The sequence below is a fragment of the Charadrius vociferus genome, unplaced genomic scaffold (genome assembly GCF_000708025.1).
Source record: "Charadrius vociferus isolate BGI_N301 unplaced genomic scaffold, ASM70802v2 scaffold156, whole genome shotgun sequence".
Lineage (NCBI taxonomy): Eukaryota > Metazoa > Chordata > Aves > Charadriiformes > Charadriidae > Charadrius > Charadrius vociferus.
In genome coordinates, this window is record NW_009649042.1 from 557891 (window position 1) to 578329 (window position 20439).

The following is a 20439-nucleotide window of genomic DNA, read 5'->3' on the forward strand; positions in this document are numbered from 1 at the left end:
AAAAGAAACCTCACCATAAATATCAATATCTTCCTCTGCTGATTCTCCTTCTCCTCTTCATAAGAAGGACTGGTGCAGTAACTGGTTAGTATAACAGCAGAGGTAATAGGAGTGTGTGTGTCTATGTGTGTGTGGCAATTTTAACTGCATAATTTTAAGAATTCTTCAGTGGAATTTTCTTTTGTGTTCTTCCTTGCTTTTTCTATAATGGTTATATATGGACTAATAATAATTATTTGATTAGAATGTTAAGGTTATAAATAGACTACCAATAAATTATTGGTTTCACATAAAAAGTGCACATAAACTACACATAGTGTAGTGTAGTAGGGCACAGGTTAGAATCGCTTCTTACTATGTCCAGAAAAGTGGCCCTACATATCATTGCTCCTGAGTATTACTGAGGTTAGAAATGGGGAGGAAAAATGATGTGGACAGTTGGAGTGAAAAGGACAGACTGGGTAGGGGGACAGGAAAATGTCACAGTAATGGGTATGTCTGGTGTTACAAGTAAGAGGAATAAGTGTTTTAAAATATGTAAGAAAGCATGTAAACATTATAGCAAGACATGAAGCTCCATCTGGTGTTATATATTCCATGCTATTTTATGATCTATTTTATTATAATATTATATATACCTATTATCTATCTCCAGTTAGTGTTATCTGTTACTAGACAGAGGTGGACAAATTGCCAGTTTTATTGGCAGAAATGCTCAATGATATTTGGTTAGAAAATGACTGGCTTGATTTATTTAGAACATAATGATAAAAGACATCCTATTCCAATAATAACTCAGAAATATGTGAAAGAACCTCTTCTAAAATTAAACATTTTTAAATCATCTGGCCAAGGTAATTTGCATACAGGAGTTTTAAAAGATCACATTGAATATTTCTTCCAATACATCTGGAAATTGTTATGAAATTCAAGAGATCTAGAAGAAAACTAGAATGCCAATATTTTAAAAAGATTGAACAAGAGGACGTACAATTTTGTCCTCTGACACTGATCAGGGGCAAAATGAGGTCCTACCTGATGCAAGACGTTAAAGTACTTAATGAAGTTAATGTTAATCAATATGTGTCAAGTTGGTGGCAGATGCACCACCAGAGAGGTGGTAGATATACCATCCTTGGAAACATTCAAGGTCAGGTTGCACGGGGCTCTGAGCAACCTGATCTAGTTGAAGATGTTCCTGCTTATTGCAGGGGGTTGGACTAGATGACCTTTAAAGGTCCCTTCCAACCTAAACTAATCTGTGATTCCATTCTATGATTCTATGATTGTTAAATAGCTACTCAGATTCATACTGCTGAGCAGTCTCAGGGCTGGAGGTCATCGTTCATCTCTGCTGTTCCTATCTCCTTCCCAGCCACTGCTATGATGACACAGAAGGGACAATGCACCAGCATAAGGTTATTCAACAGTCTTCCATGTGTATAGTACCTTACAGTAGCAGAAAAAAGTGGGGACTTGCTACTTAGAAATTTTTCTGAAAGTCCATATTCTGCCAACAGTTGTCTTTCACCATGCTGAAGTTAAGCATCATTTTTTTTTTAACCTTCTTTCTGAACTGCTTGCTGCTCCTCATTAAGCTAAGTAATTGTGGTCAATCAGCATGGCATGATAGATGCACTGGTATGAACCCTTGTGTTGAAGTCATGCTCCATGTCACGCTCCTGTTACGAATTCAGAAATGCTTCTCTAGTACTTCTCTGGCCAAGTTGTATTTCATGAGGAGCTTTTCTCATGTGGGTTGCTATTTCTGCTTTAAATGAGATTGCAAGATTATGTGGCTGGCCACGTGCTTATCATGTTGAGTTGATGAAATATAATAAGACAAGGACTCAACTGGTAAAAACAAGCCATTTTGATAAAGAGTTAACAGCCAGCACTGACTTCTGGAGCAATGTATTACCTTTGGGTCTTGCTTTTTTTTTTTTCTCTGACTTAGGATGCATTAGAAAGTTTTATGAGGGAATGCAAGGGGTGACCTTTGAAGAGAATTGACCTTACCATACAGTAGTGTGTTTAATAGAAATTGATGATCTGATTCTGGAGAAAGACCTGGATGTCTTAATACATGTAGGAAGTTTCTGAACTAGATAATGGCCCAAGCCTACATAATTGGCTGATGGGTATAAAATGGTATGTTTAAGGCCATTCTTTCTTTTGTAACTGCACTAACTATCGAAGATAAGCTTTGCTGTTGTGTGGGTGAAGAGATCAAAATAATTATTTAATATGTCCTCTAGTAAATTGTGTGCTTGAATCCAGTTCTGTCATTGTCAGCTCTAGTTGTCAGGCCGAACATTCAGGATACAATATCCACTAATACCGTATTGTAAGCATCTTGTTCAGCATCAGTCATAGTAGGATTTGAGACATAGCTGACAAGGAGTCTAGGAGTGCCTTTCTATTGTATCTAGAGCCTCCTTTGATCGGCTTGGCTTCCTGGAAATCATAGTCTGATATCCAGACTGATGTCTGATATAGATGGGAAGATGCATGATATTTGTTACTGCATCAGAGAAAGTTAACATCTGCCATGAATAAATCCAGACCATTTGTTGTTTTGTTGCTACTGCTGCTTTTTTCTCCTGTTGGCATTATTGGAGATAGCCAATTATAGTGTCAACAGTTTTAGTGTAACTTTTGTCATCTACTGACTGTTGCATGGTAGCAGCTTGTTGCTGAAAAGAAAGTTGCAGCGTCTCCTTCATGATCAGATTGATAGTGGGAAGGCTGTCACCTTTTTTTGTCTTCCTGTGCTCTTCACTTATCATGCTAACAGATTGGTGGCATCATGAAATGATATGAGCTACATCTTATACCAGAAGCTGCTATGTGGTGCACTAATTTGCTCTCAGGGGAAATTGTTCAAGACATATATTCCCTGTGGCATTTTCATGGTCACCGTATTCCAGTGCACAGTCATCATGATTTAGATGTCAGTTATAGTCCTTCTTTCAAGGTGCATGATGTTGCATGCAGCTGTATAAAATGCATTGACCAAGCACTCTTGATTGCACTGCATTGCTGAACTGTCCACATCATTATTTACCTCTCTAGCAATTTTTGTGTAATCAGCCAATTTTTCTAGCAATGATTTTATATTTTAGTCAGATCACTGATAAAAATATTAAACAGGACTGATCCAAGAAGAGATACCTGTGAGGTGTTCAGTAAAGGGCAATAACCTGTTCAGTGACAGAATAAACAGAAATTCGTATTTATGTGTATTTCAAGATCTTTTTGAACAGTGGAAGGAACCTTTAAGATCATCTAGTTCCTATCCCCCAGCCATGGGCAGGGACACTTCCCACTAGATGAGGTTGCTCAAAGCCTCATCCAACCTGGCCTTGAACACTTCCAGGGAGGGGGCATCCACAACTTCTCTGGGCAACCTGTTCCAGTGTATTACTACCCTCAGAGTAAAGAATTTATTCCTCATATCCAATCTAAAACTGCTCTCTTTCAGTTTAAAGCTGTTACCCCTCCTCCTATCATTACACTCCCTGATAAAGAGTCCCTCCCCATGTTTCCTGTATGCCCCCTTTAGGTACTGGAAGACTGCCATAAGGTCTTCCTGGAGTCTTCTCTTCAGGCTAAACAACCCCAACTCTCTCAGCCTGTCTTTACAGAAGAGGTGCTCCAACCCTCTGGTCATCTTCATGGTCCTCCTCTGGACCCACTTGACCAGGTCCGTGTCTTCCTTATGTTGGGGGCTTCAGAGCTGAACATAGTACTCCAGATGGGGTCTTATGAGATCAGTGTAGAGGGGGAGAATCATCTTCCTTGACCTGCTGGCCACACTTCTGATGCAGCCCAAGATGCAGTTGGCTTTCTGGGCTGCAAGTGGACATTTCCAGCTAATACTCATTTTTTTATCCACCAATATGCCCAAGTCCTTCTCCACAGGGCTGCTCTTAATTCACTCATTGCCTAGCCTGTATCCATGTTTGGGATCGTCCCAAACCAGGTACAGGACCTTGCTGTTGGCTTTGTTGAACTTCATGAGGTTCACAAAAGCCCCCTCCTCAAGTCTGTCAACTTTCCTCTGGATGGCATCCCTTTCCTCTAGAGTATCAGCCACATGACTCAGCTTGGTGTCATCTGAAGCTTGCTGAGGGTGTGCTCAATCTCACTGTCCATGACCCCAGCAAATAATACTGGTCCCAATAGGGACACCACTCATCACTGATCTCCATCCAGACATTGAGCTGCTGACTGCAGCTCTTGAATTGCGACCATCTAGGCAATTGCTTATCCACTGGTCCACTTATCAAATCCATGTCTCTCCATTTTAGCGACAAGAATATTGTGTGGGACAGCATATTGTGTGGGAGTTGGTCAGTTGCATTACAGAAAATTATTTTTTATAAGTCTTAAACCCCAAATACTGCTGAGTAAAAGGTTGGCTTTGGGTCTGAGCAGGTATTTATAACAGGACAAAGGAGCCGTCAAGATTCTCAAAGGAAACTGGTCCCACTTGCTAAACTAGTGGCAAAGACAGAGCCTGTTAATTTTAACTTACCTTCATAGAAATTTAGAGAGAATTAAAGTGTTTTGGTTTTTTTTTTCAGATGAAAGTGACTGCATTCTTGAAAAGAGTTTCAAGCACTGTGTAGCATAATTTGAAGAAAAGTGAAATGGTTTTCTTCTGTTGATTCTAATTGCACAAGGTTACTGTATTACTTTGATTTGATAGAAGATTGTAATTGCCAAGCTGTAGCACTGGGACTTTTCCTGACCTGGCTGCCGGGTGGTGTGACTATCTGACACACGTATCCTTTGAGGATATAAAAAATCGGAAACTTATCTTGTTTAAGGAAACATGTTGAAGTATTTACTTGGTAAGGAATATTATTACACCTGATGATGTTTAAAAACAAAAAAATGTTACCAAACTAAGGTATAAAGACTAAACCAAATGCCTTACAGTTATCAAGTAAGTCAGGTTTGATATTAGGCTGGAGTTACATTACTAAGTTTATGGAAGAAAATCAGCTAAATTCAATAAAGTTTTCAAAAGTTAAGAGACTCATTTCAGTTAAAAGCCTAATGAATAGGTTTTTAAAAGTTGATCAAATGCCAAATGAAAATGATTAAGTGTCATAATAATAAATCTCAATTCTTACCTTTTGCATTGCAATCTTAACTTCCAATGAAGTGTCGCTAATTCTTTAGAGGATGGAGGATGTGCTTTGTGAGGCTTCAGTGAGGACATCTTCTGTTGAAAGATATTACAAACCTGGTCACACATGAAGGGCTTTTGAGAATGTCCTTGTAGGGCATTGGGCAACTCCTGCCGTCACTGTGGAGATCTTGTGGTAAATGTAAGAATTGTATGTGGGGGCAGATGAAGGATGGCTCAGGATATTGACAGAGAGCTAAAGCCATTTAGATGATTGAAGGGGACTGACTTTTGACATGTAGTATCTATTCAGAGATCCTGTTCTCTACTTTGAAGTAACACAGATGGATTACAAGTAGGGAGGAAGACTCCTGACAGCAGCAGTCAGATTTTGCATGAATGGAGTCTATCTGCCTCCAGCCTTCCAGAAAGAACTAATGAAGAGTTTGGTGAGTGGTGGAGAGGTCTTGATGTACTCCTCAACCAATTCATGAAGCCATGAAGTCTTCTGCAGAAAGCGGTAGAATCTCAATAAGAGACAATCTAATCTTGACCACACCTAGTATTCTTTCTGATGTTTTTCAATGTTCCTATGGTCTTTTGGTGGTGATGATATCCCCAAGAGTAAAGCGGCAAATCCTCAGTACAGTATCACGTGCATCTCATAGCCTGACTCATTTCCTGACACAGAAGTGAGAGACATATAAAAGTACAGCCTTCATTAGGAGTATGGGCAAAGGAACTTGAACATCGCCTCCAACCTCTAAGGAGGCATGCGTCATATGAGCCCAAAAGCTGAAGATTTGGAGGAGGGTAGAAACAAAGACCCTGTTGTCTATGCTGCAGTATTCTTTTCCTTTTGAAAACTTTATTGAATTTAGCTGATTTTTCTTCCATAAACTTAGTAATGTAACTCCAGTCTAATATCAAACCTGACTTGATAACTATAAGGCATTTAGTTTAGTCTTTATATCTTAGTTTTGATAACAGTGGATGGGAAGATCTAGAAGGGCTGATGCCCCCTGTAGCTTTATTCAGTCTTGTCTCCCAGATGTTGGTGATGGTGGAAGGCAGCCAGGCAGAAAGACCAGACACTGTGGCAAGCCTGGTAGCAGTGGTAGCCTCTCTGGATGTTTTCAGCAAACAAGCACATAGAAGCATCCCTACTGAACACTGCAGCTCTATTGCCTGCTATCAGGACCTGACTTTTGAACTGAGGGAAACGAGAGCTTAGAGGCAGCAGAAATTTAATCCAATCAATATTCATATATGCTATATTAGCACCTGTTCGATGGTAGTCTTTGTTCTTCACTTTGTTTTCAATATAAAACTCATTCCTTATAAAACTCATAACATTACCCATTATGTTAATTTCTGCACATGACTTTGAGTGCTGTTTGCCAGTCACGATATTCAACTTTTTAAAATAAAAAGCCTTAGAATTTAAATAGACATACTTGAAGTCCTTCCCTTCAACATTCCTGGACAATTCAGGTGTGTAGCTTATACTTAAGCCATGCAAGTTGATCTTGCCTTGTAATGAGTTTTTGTCAGCTAGCCTCTGTTTGGAAAAATTCTGATTACATTAGCAGTGCAGGAAAAAAACGCACAAGCCCAACACTATTTCTACATCTCCAACCCTGATGAAACTCCAAAAAGAATTAACTTGAGGTATTTGTGATCACTTGTTCAAAACCTGCTATGCTTTTGGCAAGACAAATATATTAATGTCTGTAACTAGCTTTACTGTAAAGATTGAAACTAGAGAAGCAAAAGAAAAAGAATATTCCTTATTCAGCAAAAATAAAATTAAGTTCAAGGTTGTAATCAGTTTCATGAAGTTTCTTCTAATCTAAATGTAGAAAGATGCTTGATAATGCTTTATTTCTGATAGTTATCATTTCTTCTATTTTGGCACTGGTATGTAGATCAAACAGCTGAACTAGAGAAACATTTTTAGGACAGAAAAAGATATTTTAAAATTTCCTCTGTATGAAATTATTTTAATGTTGCTAAGCTGTACATTTCATAAATGTATGTATACCGTGCAAAGTGTTTTCATAGTATGGTTTAGTTCCTTCCATAAAGCAAGCCTGTAGTCATGTAAAAAGACAGATTTGAAAAATCATTTTTTCCATGAAAATGTGGGGGGTTTAATCTTAATTACAATAAAGATCAACCCTTCTTGATCTGAGGATTGATGGTACAATAAATCAAAGTGCTCCATCATTATTAATCTTGCTGCATGATTGAGCCTGATTTTTGTCCATTCCTCTGGTGATCTTTTTCTGTACTTTTTGCTATTTCCTCTCCTTTTCTTCTATTTTAACTTAATTGTCTTTTGTTAATATGGTCTATGCCATATCAGTCTTCTGAAATGCCTATGAATAGACTCTTGGGTTTCTGTTTTCTGTAGACTTCTTTCTTTGTGCTTTGCTTATTTTTCTTCTAGATTGGAATCTGTTGACACTTATGAAGGCATTTTTTCTTTTTTGTTTCTTTTTTTTGTCTAATCCTTTCCAGAATGACTTCTAACAAGATCTGGCACAAATGTAACGCCCAATAAATTATTCTGGATTTACATTTTATTTGTATGGGAGATGTATGTTGATTTTTCTCTAGGCAGCAGGTCACCATCCAGTTTTCTGCATGTCTGTACATAGTAATCAGGGAAGCAATAGTAAATGAACTCACTATATAGTATGCATGAAAGTTATTAGATTTCTATGTATTTGCCTGGTCTGATGATTCTTTTACCATATAGCAAAGTAAAATTGCCTCTACCATTGTACACTGCAGATACCTTCTCTACTTCTTTGGGACGAATTTTATTTTCTGTACATCTGTGGTTATGTTAAAAACCTGTTGCAACACAAAGTCTTCTACGTTCACCTAATGTGTTTAGAATAAGTCACCATCACGTTAATGGCCCTCATATTCAAGGTCAGTTCCTATGAATATGCAAAGCTATTCTTTTTTTTTTTTTTTTTTTACCATCAGTGTGAATGCCAAACACTCCAGTATCATCTGGAGATTTTACAAGCACTTCATCCCCCTGTGTTCTGCAAACGGCGTACTTCTTGGCATCTGTCTTCTACCATGCTTGCTCATTCAGTTGAGAGCATGAAGTGCTATATGGAAAAGTGCCTTCACATAATTTTATTGGAAGCAGATTCAAGTATCAAAACATACAGCAGGTTGAGAAATGCAAGGTGCAAAGACAAAAACACTATAAAGACCAAAAAAAGACATTTTTCCCTGTTTTTATTTTTTCATGCCAAGCTACCTCAAGTGTAAAATTCTAATAAGTAAGTGAATAGCATATTCTACTCATACTCTTCCCTTTGATCACTTGTTATCAGAAGAATGCTGCTGCATACTTGGCTTTTCTTTTTTTTGGTGTACTATATTAAAGATAGTCTTTCCTATCTGAAAATTATATTAAATACATACATTATGTGTGAAACTAAAATGGGTATTTCTGAAATAATGTTCAATTAAGCTTCTGGTTTTGTGTAATTAGTGTCATTAAACATTCCAAATTAGTATACTACTCTAGTGAAACTCTACTAAAAAATATGTATTATGAGTAATCCCCTTGTTTAAGTTTTCAGTGTGAAAAATACAAACTTCTTATAGAAAGTGAAGCCTTTTCTGGGGGAAGAAAGAAATGGAGTCTGATTTATTTTCTAGTTTGGAAATTAATTGCATTGTGTTATCAAGTTATTTTAGCTTTGAAACTGTTCTATACAAGAAATAAAGAAGGTGGGAGGACAGATAAAGATTTAGCAACAAACAATTGTCAAAAACTGTCCACTCATGTTGAAAATAACTACTTTGTTTTGAAGTTTGTAATCAATACTATGCTATATATCTTGTGGTGGGTCCCACAACAAGCCTCTCTTTCACTGACATTATCTCTTAATTATATCAGAACAAGAAGGAAGGTGGACTAACAGGAATGTTTGAAGTGATTGAGTTCTTTTTCTTGAAAGTTTTATTTTAGATAAATGAAAGCTATTAGTTTGTTTCAGGAATAATTATGTGTCAGGGACAGAAGAATTTGTAGCAGTCTGTCACTAATCCTTTGTCTCTGAATCAATAAAAATATGTCACTAGAACCTGTGTAATGAACTGCTATAGGAAGGGGCACAGTCATAGGAAGAGAAAATTGAATCTGAGATTTCTGGCACTACATCTTGAACTGACCATATTTGTGTGGACATGTGATTAAGCTCGTGATTTCTGTTTCACCATGGCATGCCAGGAAACACTCCAGATCTGTGTCTGTGCACATGGTAGTAATTTCAGTAGTACTTAGATCCCACTTTTAATGTCCTGACAAATCCAAAATAACTGTGAGGTATGCTAATCACTACTGGCACCACAGCAAACCCTAAGCAAGTCTAGTGCAGTTGTTCACTACCTCAGATACATTTTTCAGTTTGAAGATCATTTTACTTTTACATGGAGGCTTTTATATTGAAGTGTAATGATCCGTTATATGTATTTTTCCCCTCGTCTAAGTCCAGGAGAATCCCTGAATGTGAGGAGTCCTTGCTGGGCTTATATTTTGCTGTCCGTGGGACAGCTTCCAGAAGAGTCCTGTGCACATTGGCCGACACCTGCAATTTAGCTGAATGCTAATTTGGTGTATTATGAAAGATGAGCTACTGTTAGCCATTTGCCACCTTCTCTTGAAGGCCTGGAGAGAAGGCTTTTGAGATCGAGCAGAAGCCTAGACTGATGAACTAATAGTGCCACTTATGCACTGGCAGATGCTTTAGCAGTGGACCTACTATTTCTCACTGGAGAAAAAAAGTTGGAGTCCTCTAGACAGTGGTAAACTGAACTGGCAGTTAATAAAACAACTCTGGCATGTTTGCTGCAGGAGTCTCCAAAACTGTGACTGATTTGGTGCACCTTGTCTGCATAAAGGATGTTGCTATTATAAAAGCTGAATTCCAGATATTATATTATCCAGTTGAGCCAGAGCAGTTGATAGAATCCTTTTTCCAAGTATTTGTCTACTGAGGAGTGTTCCAGAATATGTGAACAGGAGATGACTTTTTTTTTCCATGAGCTCCACCTGGCTGTTTTGCTGCCTGCAAGCTGAATCTCTGCTGTTCTCTCCTTTGCTCTCCTTCACATGAATATTCTCACTGGATATCTTGATACACCACTGGGCAGTTGGCCATGGTCTTGAAAAGGCAAAAAATAAAAATTAAAAAAAAAGGTAAATAAGAAGCATCTGCAGAGGACATTTTACCAGTGGGCTGCAGCAAGTTACCTCATACACACAGTGCAGCTGCTCTCCCTGGTCACTGTGCCAGGGACAGTGCAAGCCACTGATCCAAATTCTCCCCAGATATAATGGGCAGTATTAACAGTTTACAGTGCTCAGACAGGCAGATACAAAAATATACCATTTATGGTAGGGGAAGACATCTGTACCTCGTTACCAGTAGCAGTTTCTTCCAGTAGACCCAAGTGTTCAAATAAGTACCAAATGTAAGTTTTCTTTAGTGGCTTCTGAGCTTTGCTGGAGTGGGAGAAAATGAAAAGAAAGGTGGATTTTTTTGAAACAGGAGAACCTGATATGAATAATATCTTTCAGATAATCCAGTAGCCAAAGACAGCAGCAAAGGGAATGACTTCAGCAGTCCAGCTACAGTAGGTATGAACCACTGAATGTTGTGTATTGTTGAGTACAATGTTCAGTATTAAAAAAAACACTTCTCACTGTGGAAAGCACTAGGCTGGATTTAAATTCATTCTTGAAAACTTAATGCATCTGTGGGAGGAAACTTGAATGACTCTAGAAGGGCTGTTACCAAAAAAATCAATGCAAGTCATTGCTAATTGCAGGGTATTTCACATCATGTAGCCATTACGTCTCTCACATTTCCATCTGTTGTTTGTTTAATGTGGCCTGTTGTGTTTGTGCTAAGAGATTAGCAGGTTAACTAAAATGTTAATGTGAGCTCTAGCAGAGCCCAGAGAAAAAATGTGGAAGCGGAGTATCTGAATGTTAGAAGCCTATTATCTGAAATTTACAAATGCTGAAGGAAGCATCCATTGCCTGTAGCTTGCAAAATGCTCTGAGTAGGCAAGGAGTACACAGGCATCCATCATCCGCAGAAAGTGTGCTGGGCAGCTAGCCATTTCATCTGCCATTGCCATCTACCTGCCAAACTGCCCTTCCCTGCTTATTCAGAGAAAATCTATTGTTCAGAAACATTCTACTGAGATATAGTAGTAAAAGCCCTACATATCCTTCCATGATCTTGTTTTGTCCTTTTGTAACTGAATTGTTGTATCTAAGGACAAGGAGAAGCCCTAAAATGAACAAACCCCAAAATATCATTTGTAGTTGGCAACTGTAGTGAGCTCTGGGAGAAGTGGAGAATGGACATGGACTATTGATGGAACCACAGAAAAGCATAATGTGCTACACCCTCAGCAAACATGATTCATGCTTGTGCTGCCTTCTTTTTTAGTAGCTCCTGCGAGGTAAGTTTTTTCCTGATTTCTAACCCCCTGCAAAATTGCCTTTTTTACATCTATGTGGTTCATTCAAGGAGCAATGACCACTGACATCTCAGCTGTGATTTATCAAAGCATGGAAGCACTTTGATGCTGTAAACAGAATGTGAGCTAATTGATGTAAAATTTCAGAAGAAAATAAAAGTCGGTTAGGGACTGCAGGGAATGCATTTTATGAAACGGTGGAATCACAGTGCTGCTTTGATTTAGGTCCCTGGCTTCACCAAAATTGCCTTTGATTTTTGGGAGTGTAATCACATAAAATTCTAGTTTACCTCTCTTTAGCTGATGATCTACTTTTCTTGCTGCAAATTTTGAAAGAGGAGAATGTAATGCCCCCTTGTTCAGTGTACTTTTAATCAAAACAGCAGCCTCTTCTTTTTCCTCGGTCATTTCCATTCGTTCCTTGCAAAACATCTGGAAAGAAGTAACAGACACTATTGACCAGTATCTTATTTTGAAAACATTTTCCAAGGAAATGGATACAATATTGGGAACTCTTCAGAGTACAAGTTGTACATTAAATTTCTGGATGCAAGTATTTATTTTTTCTTTAGAACCAAATGGAAACACTGGAGGTAGCTCCTTTTGTTTGCTGTCTATGAACTTGGCAATTATCTCCCCTATCTTCTCCTCTATTGTGTATCTACCCAGAATAGGTCCTCCTTTTGTGAAGGCTCATGTTTTCTAGTTCCCTGAACTTTGTTCTCCACAGCAGAGTAATTCAGCCAAGGCCTTGCAAAGGCTGGGGAGGGTGGAAAGTGTATGTCATACATCCTGCAGGCTGTGGTTATGTTTGCTTGACCTTGACTGGGGTTTGCTTTTTCCAAACCAGCTACTATTTGATTATGTTCAGCATGTCCTACATGTGAATGCAGAAGAGACACTTCTGTTTCTAATTACGTTGATAATCTGGTCATGAAAAATTGCATTTTTTATTCCTATGATATTTATGATAGAGATTCCTTTACATCCCATGTTTGTTTGGGACAGTGATGGACTAGCACTTGCGGACTGAAGATTCTATATTGGTCAGTGCCCAAAAAGGTTACTTACTCTCAGAGCAGGAGGAGAAAATGTCTTAGCACACTCTCTGTTGCCTGTCATCTAATAAATATCGCTCTTCTTCTCCAGTTCCTCACCAGATACATGCTTTTCTGCGTGTCTAAAATGTTACTGAAGTATGAAAAATACTTTACTTTAGACTACTATAGCTGTATTACTAAATTTATTTTAACATAAAGAAATACAAGTGGTGGAAGGCTGAAAGTTAGAAAAACAGGGTAATGGCAGTGGTTAGCAGATTAGGGTAGTAAATGATCTGTGGAGGATCTCTTCAGTGGGAGATGGAGAGGAGATGGGTAAAAAGATATTGAAATAGTCTTGTTAAAACCTTCCCCTGGCACCACATCCTGCTTCTGCTAATGCCCAGTGGTTTAGTCAGTTGTGAAATGGTATCAGGAGTTTGTTGGCTTCTCTTTGCTGTACTCAGCTCTATACTTTTTTAAAAAAAAGATAAAAATTAATGAGGACAAGTGGATTCAGTTCCTGGGTAAACATCTTTATTTCTCTGCTAATCAGTGTAGCATATGGGATAGCAAAATAAAGAGAAATGAAAGCTTAGATCTGCAATGTTACATGGTGGTGATCGGCATAAAATAAGAATGATTTGGAGAAAACATCATGGACAGCTAGAGAGGGGAGGGATGACTAAGGCTGGGATTTTCCTGTTTTCTTCCTGCAGGCTGCATGAGAGGAGATGTGGATCCAAAGCAGGGTTCTGGCCTGATCTGTGCGGTGCAAAACATTGCACACTGCATTCTAATCCGCAGCCTCTGCCTTGCTGCAGTGCCCATGCTAAAAATCAGATTTAACCAGTAAAGATTTTTGGTGTGGACCCAAGACACATTGAAGCACTTCCATGAGTCCAGTGTCACACTAAATTGTCATCCAAAATTAGCTTGGGGGTGATTTTCATGTTTGCTAGCATGCTTTTACACCTTTGTTCTTTCTTCATTAGTCTGCAGATCCATGTTACATCTGAATTTACTACTTATGCCTGTTTTACACGTGTTAGATACTATGTCTTTGTTCCCTTTGTTACCCCTAAAACTATTTTTGTCCAGCTCCAGGTTTGCATTTCTTTAACTGACCATGGGTGAGTTGTTCATAGCTGTGGAGCTTTCAGGGCCAAGCCTGTGCCCATCTCCTATCGCCCCGTGCCCATACTCCCCTGTACCACATCCTGTATCTCCACTTCTGAAGGCCCATGCAGTCATACCAGGCTTGTATTTCTTGCGTTATGTCATATGTCATATCGTGGGCTGCATAAAAAGAAGCATGGCCAGCAGGTCAGTGGGGGTGATTCACAGTCTCTACTCTGTTCTCATAAGACCCCACCTGGAGTACTGCATCCAACTCTGGAACCTATAGCACAGGAAAGACATGGACCTGTTGGAGTGGGTCCAGAGAAGGGCCACAAAAATTATCAGAGGGCTGGAGTACCTCTAGTATGAGGACAGGCTGAAAGAGTTAGGGTTGTTCAGCCTGGAGAAGAGAAGGCTATGGGGACACCTTATTGTGGCCTTTCGATATATAAAGGGGGCTTATAAGAAAGACAGAGAAAAACTTTTTACCAGTTCCTGTAGTGACAGGACAAGAGGTAATGGTTTTAGACTGAAAAAGGACAGATTTAGACTGGACACAAGGAAGAATTTTTTTACTCTGGGGGTGGTGAGATACTGGAACAGGTTGCCCAGAGAAGCTGTGAATGCCCCATCTTTGGAAGTATTCAAGTGTCAGATTGGCTGGATCCTTGAGCGACCTGATATAGTGAAAGATGTCCCTGCCCATGGCAGGGGGGTTGGACTAGATGATCTTTGAAGGTCCATTCCAGCTCAAACCTTTCTATGATTCTATGATTCTAATATGTTAGTCATAAATATCTCATTCTACATAGACTAAATCTTTGTTACTGCTGTGCATTTAGACCTATGGTTGTACTATACACAGATAAACAAAAGTAAAACACATTACATACAGACATCTGGCCAGCTAAAGAAATTACTGTCACAGCTAAACCAAGCAAAACAAAGTTCACACAAAGCAGGCTGGATAAGTTCTGAGGCATTGCAAACTCAATACAAAGCTTATATCCTGTTACTAGCAATAACAATACCACTGCCAGAGTTACAGCTCTGCAAGACAACTTGGAGCTGTTTGGCAGCTTGTCTTAGAAGTCATAAGGGAAAAATAAATTTGTGGAAAGTGACTCCTGAAATGTGCTGACAAGTTTCTACAAGGTCCATGGTTGCTTTGGAGGACTGGCTCTTCTGTGGCATTTTACTCTGGGGTGGCTTCTGAATATTTTCACAGGCATCAGTGGTGCAAGGGATAAGAGGTTTGACGTTGTAAGTGGCTGATGAGTTCAGATTCAGGCTTGAGCATAGCTGAGATGCTCTCAGGCAGTTTCACCACCTTGCTTTCCCAGCTGAGGGATCCCCGATCAACTATGATTCTGGTTGAAAACCAGCCATATACACAAGGTCAACAGCTCCATTTAAATTCTTCAGCAGCAGCAAAAACTGTTCTTTTCATTGCAAGAGTGTTTTCTCCACTTAATAATAGCAGCGATCAATTTATATCTAAAAGGCTATTTGTGTTTCTAGCTCTATTTCTGTTTTTGCTTCCTTCCTTTTTTCTTTCTCACAGGAATATCCTTTAGCTTCTCTATGAAAGTAAAAAAAAAAACCAACCAAAACCACAGAGTATTTCCATTCCTTAAATACTCTGTCTAGATTTATAATATAGCATTTTCCTATCTCTCTCTTCCATAAACACTCTTAATTGTCTCAGGAGCTGGTTGAGAAGACAGAGCTGGTATGCCAGGCTTTCCAGCAACTTTTCTGTCCTGTTCAGAGAGCTGGCAAAGTACCTTTTTCGTTCCTTTTATGCCGCTGGAAATCCCACACCCACTGAGCAGTCGATTTTCTGCCTTTTCAGTACATTGAGATCTTGATATTAAAAGGTTTGCTTGTTGACTATTACTGCGGTCTCAGAAATTTTTGAATAATTTTGTGCTCTCTTTATCAAAAACATGCTGACCCAAACTATACATTTGTCAGCAATTTTTCCCCTCTTAGTCATGAAAAAAATACAAGTGGAATGTGAAGCTGTTACTAAATAGTTTACCTGGAAGAGAATAGGGAAGCTGATGGTATTTGGGATGTAAAGCCTAGGTGTTTCAGAACAGCTTGCTGCTGAGAGCTGGGAAGGTGGGAACCAGGGAAACAGCAGCATGATTATAGAACAACTTCAATCAAGTGAGTTTTTTATTTTGCCACTCTTGTGTTGTTCAAGTATAATGAAAACTTGAGCAAATTTACTTCCAAAATTCAAAACAGGAGACAAAGGTCAATCTAACGCCATATTTTATTTGAATGATTTGGAGTTTAAACAACAGTAAACAGAAAATTTAACAATAAAACTACCAGGTTTCCAAGACAACAAGTAATGATCTTTTAGTTTTTAAACACCAAATCCAGCAGTTAAGTCCTACTCAATATTATTGAAATGTTGTCAAAATTAAGCAGAGTCAGTGATGTGAATCTAAATATCTAAACCATGCATACTGAAGAAGAATTAAGCTACCGTGGTATTGGCATATCCGCACTTGCACCATCTTTTTTCCTTGTACCTCCCAAGCTGCTAGGTATTTTGTGTGATAGTCTGGATTCCCTAATTGTAGGGATTATGCATCAGGATATTGTTATATACTTATTCTCTTCAGGATGCCTTTCCCGGTTTTTCACAGACAATATGCAGAACAAAATACGTTGTCATTCAGAGGGCATTATGGATATTTCAGTTGGTTCTGTAACTTAAGGGTTTGTATTTAAATTATCTGTGTAGATCTTGGCTATTAGTCTTGGCTATTAGGTGCTACTTAATAAGTGAAAGAAGCAAGTTTTAGGTCACATCACATATTCCCCAAAATGCTATTGCTTGAGAGTGACGGTACAATGTCACGGTTAGTCTGAAGGTGAGATAGATGTATTTTGATTTAATATAGCAAAGTCCCTTACTAATCAATTGAAGGGAAAATAGAGACTAAGACTATGACTGAGACTGGCCAAGATTTAGGCAATTCAACCTTACCTTTGGCCTGAAAACTGATGGGATTCTTGGCAAATTATGCATGTTTTTGCAATTGCACATGGGCATAACTGACGTAACATTGTTTGTATATATGGACAATGGATTAATTCATAGAGTTTATGTTCTAGAAGTAAGCAGTGAATCCTCCATCAAAGTCTCTGTTATCCTGGTTTCTTACACTGTGTCACAGCAGAAATTATTTCAAGAAGCAATAGGTTTAAACGGCTCAAGTCAACATAAGCCTGTCAGAATTCTCAGATAGTCCTTTTTGCTCAAAAAGAAGAGGAAGGGGGAAATTAGGAAATGAGACTGGAAAGTGTGTTACATGGTGATGCAGTATGATCATTGTATTCCTGGAACTTTTAAAAGCAATTCTTTACTAGCAGCTATGGCATAGATTCCTACGATAGTGAACTAAGTAACTTCTAATTTACTCTTGTCCTTGAATGTTGATTTTTATCGCTGAGTGCTGCTTTGAGAGAAAAGAAAGATATATTTTGAATATGATCTTCTGATTTTAGGAGTGGAATAAGAACCCACTTTCTGTTTATGCATAGATGTTCTTCACATATTAATGACATGCTCTGCAGAAAGTTAGCCGTGCACTACTGTAAGCAACCAATTCTAAAGCTCTGTTAGCATCTTCATACATCATTCTTAATGGTGGGTTTGTTCTGAGAGATAATTCTTTACACAGGCATGGGTCTGTCCATATAGAACTATTCCTGTCATGCACTGGATGATCACCTTTCAATGGAATGTCACCTTTCAACTCCATTTGGGCCTATCAATTTTATTCTAAGGTAGTTCAATATTCTTTTGTTTTGTCATGTGTCATAAGACCTCCATCAGCTAATGTCTTTATGTGGTGGGTATAATGTTGGCTGTGTGTCATATTTTTCTGGACTTAGCAGGAGAAATGAAAAAATGCATACCTTTCTATTTCCAGCTATTATTTGAATTGACAGAGACCAAGAGATTTTGTCTCTGTCTTTAATTTATTTCTGTACAAGCTGCATAACTTTGATCAGAGGTACTGGGAAACAAAGAGTTTTGGTGCTGTTAAGATAAAGGGTCTTGGCATTAAAGATGAATTCTTATTTTGACTCCGTTCCCTACTTTGTGCATGGTACAGAGTATATATTGCATGAATATCAGTACACAGAAAAAAAATTCTTAAGTCAATTTCGTGCGCATACAGAAAGCTTATCCAAATAATTGTTTAGAAATGTCAGTGGAAATGGAATAAGAGAAGGCATTCTCCAGAGTTTTATAATTCTTCTTTGTCTCACTTTCAAATCATTATATGAACATCTGAGAGAAATTTTGGCACTTCTGCTTTGAATGTGTAATGTTCTAACCCCATATAGGCAAACCCATACAATGGAAGCTAGTCAGCACTTTGTGACCTGTAGGCACCAGTCAGCTTTAAAGTTACCCAAAACCTTAGCATTTCATAGGTCAAAATATCTGATAGATTGTGGTAGTCGCATCTGTCCTTTGCTAAAGCTTCTCTTAATGTAGGTAGGGAGAAATGCTCAAAGTTCACTTGAATTTCAGTGATATCTCCATAGGGTTTTGTTATGGGGGCGATGTACGTTACCTACCTGCCTTTGGCATGACTGACATGGAGGTGGGCACCTTAGCCATTTTGTAATGTCACCACTCCCCTTCAGAGAATCCATAGTGAAATCTGTCCAATGTAGGGTGAATAAGGAGGTCAGCAGGGATGCTGGTTTTTAGCCTCTAAGTGAGATGGGCTGACAGAACATGAACAGGTTTATTGCAACACTTGGAAAGGCATGGAGGTGACAGTTCTTGGTCAAGTGCAGTCAGGAGGGTAAGGAAGGGAATTGGCAGACAGAAAGACCGAAGAGTGAAAGGCGTCAGTCAACCCAAACTGCAAACAGGCTGTGCAACTGTACTCAGGCAGGGTCTGCCAGGAGAGGATGGGCAGCATCCAGATGCTCCAAAATGTGATGACATCCAATTGGATTATTCCTAAATTCATCATACAGATGAGGTGAAAGCTTTTTTGGATGTTTTTGAAGAAATCTGCATCCATATGTAACACCTGAGACCTGCTACACTATACTGTCTGTATGGTATGCTCAGGAGTAGTCTTGATCCAGACATGCTCTTCCGGGTTTGGGAGTTGTTTTGGAAGCAGTTCTCTGGCTGTTCTGGCTTCTTGATCATTTCACCGGCTTCTTATAGCAGCCAGCTTAGTACTGTCACAGAGATCACACATCATCCACTTTCCAAGGCTTCTGGCATTGTTAATCATTCACCATATATCAGCAGGTGAGGCTGCTTTTTTTCTTGTTTAAAATTCTGCATGTGTTGTTTAGGACCTGAAGTAAATTCCTTAGATTAAACTGTCCCCTGTCTTTCCTGCCTCCTTCTCTCCCACCATTGATAAGTATCTAAAGTACGGATGCTGCATTTAGCAACTCTGGAACAGGTTAAAGTTGGTTTGATTTTGTATATTGTGTGTCCTGTCAAGATGGCACATGAATACATAAGAACATTTTCTCCCATTTTCTAACCAGCACCTATGAGTTGGCCCCAACTTGTGCTATGTAACTGGTCTTGAAAAAGGGGTGAGGAAGATAATGGAAAAAATCAGAATCATGCTCTGAAAGTGCCAGTCTTTCTCTACTGACTACAGAGGGAGCTGAGGACCAACAGTGTCTACTTTAGGTGTTTTAGGTAAGTACCATTATTAGGTGGGATGAATTAAGGCTCTGGAATCCACGGAAACAAATATGTGTGAATGTAGGGAGCCATAAGGGAAGGAAAGAAGACAACTGTGAATGTGTTTTCTTGAACGTCAGGTGTGGTCTGACATTCCATAAATTTTGCATAGCCTTAGATAGAAAAAAATGGGGGAAATTGCCGTAGTTACACACTAAGGAAATGTGTTATTTTGCAGCCTATCTGTCCATTTTTGAGCCTGCAACATCCACAAATCCTGCAGGCTTTAAGCTTCTCAATGCTATAGAGATAAGGAAAAAATTATTTTCCATGATGAAAGAATATATATGTAACAGGGGATTTATGAAGTAAAAATGAAACAAAGTCATAGAAACTACCAATTCATCATCCAAATGATGACTCAGAGAAAAGAAACTTTTAACACCACCATCATCCATTGTTCTCCCAATTGGATCAAAAGTAAATTCATGGCAGAGTGAAAGTAGGTAAAGGTAGCTGAAATCTCTCATTTCTACTTACACAACATTTACAGCTGCCGTTAAAATAAGATTTTTACTGTGCCAAGGAGAGAGACTTTCAGAAAAGCAAAACTCATTTTGTGTATGACCTTTGAAAGTCATCAGTTTCAGATGACCTCCTCACATACAACGTAGTACCCCTTTTCAGGTAGTAATGAACTGTCTGCTCTAATACTTTCAGGTAAAGCGGCAGTTAAAGTTATAAATGTGGAGAAAATAAGCTCCCAGGTTTATCTTATTGGCTTCATCTTTTAAACACCATCAGACCTGAACAACAAACTAACTTAATACAGCCCCAGAATAAAGTTATCAAGGCACCAGAAGCAAAATGCCTTGCATTTTTCATTTAAGTAAAATGTG